Raw genomic sequence first — 7,318 nt, forward strand, 5'->3', positions numbered from 1 at the left:
ATCATTAGACTAAGAATTAACAATCAGTTTAGATCAACAAGATCTATTCACTTGGAAATTGTGCTAAATGTAGGCTATATGTACTTAATCATTTGTAAAGATGTACTGAGACATTTGCAATTTGATTAAATGAATGAGAAATTCAATTCTGTTGTGAACAATTGCCAAATGGTTTGGAGGTTTGTCCATGTTGTTTTGAGAATGTAATTTCTGTTTCAAGAAATGAGCCAAACCAATGGAGAAAAACTGTAAGCCTAAGAAGAAATCTATAGCATAAACACGTTTAACAAACTTAAATCTTAAGTAATTTTAAGCATATTTATCTTATGTTATATCCTATTACAATGATTGTTAAAGAATAAATAGTTATTTTCTCTATAGCCTTTGTATGAACACAAGCCTGTGGGATTTTGCATTGAAATGGTGTTTCTTCCTTTGGGATCACCTTGCATGAGTCAAGTGTGTGTGTGTGTGTGTGTGTGTGTGTGTGTGTGTGTTATACCAATTAAAAAAAGGGAACTTGTCATGTCTGTGGCCGGTTGCATAATCAGCTTAGATTAGATACTCACCTTTATTTCCTGCAAAACCGGTTATAACTTGTAAAGATAAAAACGAAGATTGTACTAATTTGAATCCACAAAGAAACAGAAAAATGAATGGACGCAAAAATAGACTGATCGGATTGAACACAGTTTCAAGTTGCATTAGTATTTTATTCAAATGTAAAACTTGTTTTTTAGCCCCTGCAGGCGGGGGTAGTTTAGTTCTCCACTTCTAGTCTTTCTCTTTCGATTTTGATGCCAACGTGTTGCAGTTACAATGGCGTCAGGTAAGAATCAAATTGGATACAGATATGCAGCAACCTTTTCCTCGATGATTTCTTAAATATTATGAAATGTTAGCAACTTCGCCAACAGTTAGCAACTTCGTTTAGTTTATGAAATTATATTTCACTGTGCACTTATATTTATGTTTGAACACTGAACTCCAGGAAGACACGAATCGCCTGTGTAAAAGGCTAGGCTATCTAATTTTTATCATCTTATCTTACATTCGATAGAGAGGCCTATACAACTTTTCAGTACACATCAAATCTGTTATCTGGACCAACAGTTTCGGATTTGTAAATTAGTTTTTATTTTAATATTGTTTTCAAATTTGCAGTAGATTTTAGTTTCGTTTTTGCAAGCTCAAAAAATAAGATTGTTATGTAATATTGGTATAATTGTTGTGAACACATTTTTTATGTAGCTTCTATCAATTTAGTAATTAAAGATTAGCGGAATTAACACATAACTTATCAATGCAAGACATTTTCATTTAAGCTAGTAATGTAAATAAATCAACAGTCAGGGCCGTATAAGCTTACGCGCCCCTGTGCAGGTTGTACGCATTTGTCCTGTTTGAAACTGTTTACATTTTAGGTTTGTTCTTTTTTATTTATTAATTTCTGCTGTTTACACAATGTAAAAAAAAAAAAAAAAAAGTTTGAAGGTGTCCAGTAACAACATAATCATATAACACTGCATAGTCTTCATTGTATAAATTAAATCTAGATTAATTCTTGTTAAAACTACAAAGTAATTCGATCAAGAGCAGTGAGCTTGAATGGCGGGGTCACTGTATCCAATATAATAATAACAATTCAATTTCTTTCTCAACGGTTTACTTTCACTTAAGACATAAACCGAAAGCTTTTTTCGAGTATAGGCTACTCTTGACATAATTTTGTATCTGTTTGTCAGTTCAAGAGCAAGAAGAGATGCGTCTCTGCGTGCGCCCCTGTGCGCCGCCTTGCAGTGGTGCTGGACTGGGCGTTTCCAGTACAACTACGTAACTCGCTGGTTAACCTCCATAGTGTACATTGTTGTGGAAACGAACTTGCTAGTCACGACTGATTCCCGAACATGGTCGCTTTGTGCATAATTTGCATAACAGGTTTTATCCTAAACAAATTGAAGCCTTACATAATAACCCAGCAAACACAACAACGTTGTAAAAACGTTTTTTTCACGTTGTGAAAAGGTTGTGATAACGTTTTTTTTCTACGTATTTAATACGACAAATGTCGGGTTTTTTAAACGTTATAAATACGTTTTTTCACAACGTTGTAAAAACGTTTTTATCACGTCTGTATGTCAAGTCAAGTCAAGTCACCTTTATTTATATAGCGCCTTTTACAATACAGATTGTGTCAAAGCAACTGCACAGTATTTAAACAGCACCATAGTGTGTAAGTAACGCATTATTGTAACAATCAATTTTCAGTTAAAGGCAGTTCATCAATGAATTCAGTGATATCATCGTCAGTTCAGTTCAAACAGTATACGATATCGCTGGAAAATGTCCCCAAAAAATGTATGTCTCCTTCGAACGTTTTAAAAACGTACTTACCACGTCCAAACTGGTATGTTACATGCTATATTAAATCTGTATATTGATCTTATTACCAGCACTTTTTTTTTTTACATTTCACCTTACTTGTACCGTTGCTGACATCGTCGATTTGATAAGCCTATTATGAAGGCCTAATAATTGATACACACAAATTTTGTCACTCATCATATTTATTCACAAAATATAAAAATATGATACATAAACAAGACAAATGCATAAATATATACCAATAAAACGAAATGGTTTAAAATAAAGTACAACATATGAAAATTAGCAAAGCCAGGCAAATTTGAATATGAGCACATTAACAAACTTCAAGAAATTTCAGGACATATATATATTTTAACAGAAAAAAGCAGAATTGTATTTGCAAAATGCAAAGCATTTAATTTCAACTAGTTACAAATTGTTTTTTTTAGCAGTTATAATAATAGTCATATTGCAATCTTATTACTCATGTGCACTAAAACTATTGTTTATATTTTTAGGTATTTTTAACACAAATTACAGGTATATGACATCCAAATTAGAACTTGTTTAATGTTTTATAATGGTTATTATTTTTCAATAATATTTTATAATACTGGCATACCTTATTTTAAACAATGTATGTTAGCGATTTTTCAGTGCTTTCACTGCAGGTTACATTGTTGTACCAGCAGATGGCAGCAAGAGACTGTATTAATGAGTTAGTTAGAAAAACATTCATTCAGTGCTGATTCATTCAGTAGCTGAATTCTGTGACCCACCAAATTATATGACTCTAGAACAGAGGGTATGTTACGAACAATTAAAAAAATATATATGGTTATTATAGCAATTCTATGGTAACCACAATTTAACCATGGTTTTGCTACAAAAACACAGTTTTAACTACGGTTATACAAATGGTAATCAATAGAGCAAAAAGGGTAGGACTAGGGATCGGGTTTAGTAGTAGGTGAAAAAAAAACAAAAAAAAAAAACAGTAAAAAACATTTTTTTTTATGTTTAAGAGCAATTAACATTCATATCCTAAATAAGACACATTCCCTATTCTTGCAATATTTGTGTTCATGTTCCTGAGTAATATCTGCATGCACCAAATACTAAGGAGAACAAATAGCAGACAGCAATCCATATGAGAAGTCTGGTGTGGAAGGTGGATCTGGGACTTATGTCCAGACTGACACAGCATCTCTTGTTTATCTGTCATTCTCAAACTGCCCTGAAATACAATTTAAACATCAACAATGATTGTTATAAATATAACACGAGTCTCTTATATTCATAGTGCTCAGTATTTTTTTATATCAACTTGTTTTCTCATTACATAATACATACACATTCAAAATTCAAAAATATTTGATATTTCTTTGATATATTTATTTATTTAATTAATAAACGGTGTGTTTGAGGTTTTACTTTCTAGTCAGATGGTTGGCCTTGGAGATGCTCTTCAACAGGAGGTCCGCTCCAACTTTGCAGCACTGCCATTAGCATGGAAGAATCTAACGTTAAGAACATAAACCGTTTGTCACAGAGACAACAATATGTAATATACAATGTCAGGTTTATTAGAAATAAACAAACTAGAATATAGGTGAAATGCAGAAATGAGAACAATATGAAGAATATACCAATTTAGTAACGTTAATCCTCCTCATACAGTGTCACTTATGTTTGGATGTCAAACCCTTTTTAAAATAATTAATAAATAACTTACATCTGACGCTCCTAAATCAAAGTACAATTTTTATCACCATGTAATTTTTAGCGTGATCAACACATGTTTGGAATTGTTTTAGCTCATTTTCAAGCTCCGTGTAACTTAAGTGACCTCACCGATTAAAAATAATGCAGGGCTCTCAAGTGTCACGCATTGAGCGTGACAGTCACTCATTTCGGTCTATTGTCACGCACTCCCGCCACACATTGTATTTCTCACGCAGAAAAAAACTATTTATAATATATTTAATATACCGCAGCGCCCAACATTTCTCTAGCCGCGCCACTCTCGCTATGGAACCGGCAGGATTCAAGCGCGTCTCCCCTGGAGTTCTTAGTCGAGCCTGCCACTTATCAGCCAATCAAAAAAAAAGAAATAGGCTACACAATAGCCAATCAGAAAATAGCACTATTGTATCTGGGTAAGATTTAACGCAACAACCAATGAAAAAAAAGCATCCTGAAATTGTTCACCATCTTCCTCGTTCACCCACAGAGGAAACCACTGGAGCCCCGAGCATCACTTTGAGCGCAAAGTAATGATCTCCTGTTACAGCAAATTCACAACTTGTTTGACACAAACAATATTATGAAAACTTGACTGCTGTTAGAGAATGTTTCCCAGATAATTAACATCAGTTTTTCATGAGTGTCTGTTACTTAGCCAACAGTTTTACAGCCTGTTCACTGACAACATCTGCTCAGAACAAGTAACGTTAGTCTAGGCCTAGTCATATTTTCGTTATCACACGATGATATTGTCACATTATAAATATATCTCTCTCCAATAGGCTTAATAATTTTATTAGCACTAAATTAATTCAAGTGTATTGCATAGTTGATGTTATAGGTCACTTTTAAAATCATGTCATATTTTATAATTATATCCTGGCCATGGACACATTAATCATTAATCACACTTACAACAAACAGCACCAGTCATAATCTCTCTCTCTCTCTCTCTCTCTCTCTCTCTCTCTCTCTCTCTCACACACACACACACACACACACACACACACTCGCACTCATACACACACACAAAAATTGAATAAACACTTTGTATTTGGTTAAATTGTCAGTGTCATGTGTCAAATATTTTCTTCTGCAAGTCTGAGCAATTATTAATATTAACAACAAAAACACTAATAATAATATTATTAATGGAACACCCCCATTCCACACCCCCGGGACAAAACTTACCTTAAAGCAGTGTGACAAGCGGATATTTGCTCCGCTTGTTGTTTGAGTTGATGTCCCGTTTCCATGGTAACTATCCGCTCCAGTTTAAATGCAACTGAAATGTTCGACGCGCATGCCCATTTAAAAATACAGCGTTTACATACATACATGATAACGATATTGTGTAAGTGAATATTGTAGCAGGCCTAAAGCCCCGTTCACACTAGACTTCTGTCGCTGCATGTCGCCAGAGGCTGGCGATGAGGTCGCTAGTGGGCGTTCTCATTACTGGTTGCTTAGTAACGTCATTTAACAGATGTTTTTATCCAAAGCAACTTTAGAAACAAAGACAAGCAGGTTACTATTAATTTCAATGCAGTTGACATTATTTTTGAATGTGGGCATGGACATGTCATGTAAAACAGGACAATCACTGCTGGAGCTGAAAGGAGAATGATCACAAGCACTATCGTCTTCTTTCCTATTGGCTGTCGCTCCCGAAAGTCGCTCTTCATTTGCATAAAGTTTAGAGATTCTCAGAGCCATATAAAAAGAGAGTTGCGACACTCCCATAGGCTTCCATAGGAACTGAGGAATGCGGAAGTAAAGCGTATCATGGAGCGGTCAATAGTTCCAAACAACCGATAGCTCCTCTTTTGAAGCCCATTCATTTCAGCGCTTCTCAAGCACAGTCGCAAGTATATTGAAGAAATTACTGCATTTCTTTACATTTTAACGCATCAGTTGACCTCTCGAAAAACTGGCCAATAGTGTGGTGTTTTATGAAGCGTGTTATAGTTAATGTTTATCGTTAAAAAATAAACAGTTAAACTGTAAATGCAGCTAGATAACGTGAGAAACACCTTAATAGCGACCATAACCAGATACTAGTTGTCATATTTTTACGTTTTTAGTCTTTCTGCAATCTTTCTCTCACTGTAGGAGGTTGAATGAGTTTCAGTAAAGACTGCATTCAAGAAACACGATAAAAAATGTATGCTGAATGCAATTCGTTGTCTTGTGTTTTTTTAAACATTATTTTCATCTTTTCTATTATGTTAAATGCCATTTTTGCTTGCCTTTTATAATATTCACTTATGTTGTATATTTGAATATCATAAAACAAGAGTAAATTAAATTTTTTTTATTTAACATTAAATCGTTAAATCGAAACATACTGTATAAAAAAGAGTGTTTGATCATGTCCAAATACACATGCAGACGTATTTAACCTTAAATATCACACTAACTGTAATCTAAATACTATATTAGAAAATGTTATCTTTTAGTTGGTCAGGATCATTATTGCACATATTAAGTACAAAAAAACCTCCTCAAAATATTTACTAAATAGAACTTAACTATATATATATATTACAGTTATTTAATTGAATAAAAGTTACACTTAAGGTGTTTGGTCACATTTGACTGCCAAAGAGTATGAGAACATATTAATTATGTCTCTTTATCACTCCCCAGAATAAAATGCGATTGTAAAGCGTATTCAGAGAAGTTATCAGTACACAATCAATGCACATTATGTGTTAATAATTACTCGAAATAGCTGCAAATATAGTAAAACTGCTGTCTATCCTTTTTAACTCCATTCAAACACAGACAGCGCGGAGCTGTTTGGAACTATTGAGAGCTCCATGAACCACGTGACCGTGCGGCGGCGAGATCAAAGCGTGTCGCAACTCTCTTTTTATATGGCTCTGGAGATTCTGAACTTTGTCGCGTCGCTGGACACGCCCACATCCGGTCGCCAACGGTCGCTGACGGCCGCTGTCGCTCTCGTCGCCGGAAATCGCCGGCTTTCCATTGAAATGAATGGGATCGCGTCGCTTAGTCGCTGCATGTCGCGTGTAGTGTGAATGAGCCTTTATGTAGGTAATCAAACTGTAAATAGCCTTAGAATATTTATTTATTTAACGGAAAACAGTATTGCAAAACACATTAAAAACAAACATAGTTTTGGCACGATAGTATTTTGGTATTTGGTATTTCCAGTCGGTTGATGATTGAACATATGCCT

The 7,318-nt window shown here is 34.5% G+C and overlaps 1 long non-coding RNA gene across 1 annotated transcript; it reads right to left on the bottom strand.

The window, feature by feature from the left end:
• Positions 1–3,358: 3,358 nt before the first annotated feature.
• Positions 3,359–4,069, bottom strand: LOC141338701 (uncharacterized). Its single transcript, XR_012355870.1, has 3 exons — positions 4,017–4,069; positions 3,802–3,887; positions 3,359–3,604 (listed from the first exon to the last, which is right to left on the bottom strand). It is a non-coding gene; the product is annotated as an uncharacterized lncRNA (long non-coding RNA).
• Positions 4,070–7,318: the final 3,249 nt, after the last annotated feature.

The sequence above is a fragment of the Garra rufa genome, chromosome 7 (genome assembly GCF_049309525.1).
Source record: "Garra rufa chromosome 7, GarRuf1.0, whole genome shotgun sequence".
Taxonomy (NCBI): domain Eukaryota; kingdom Metazoa; phylum Chordata; class Actinopteri; order Cypriniformes; family Cyprinidae; genus Garra; species Garra rufa.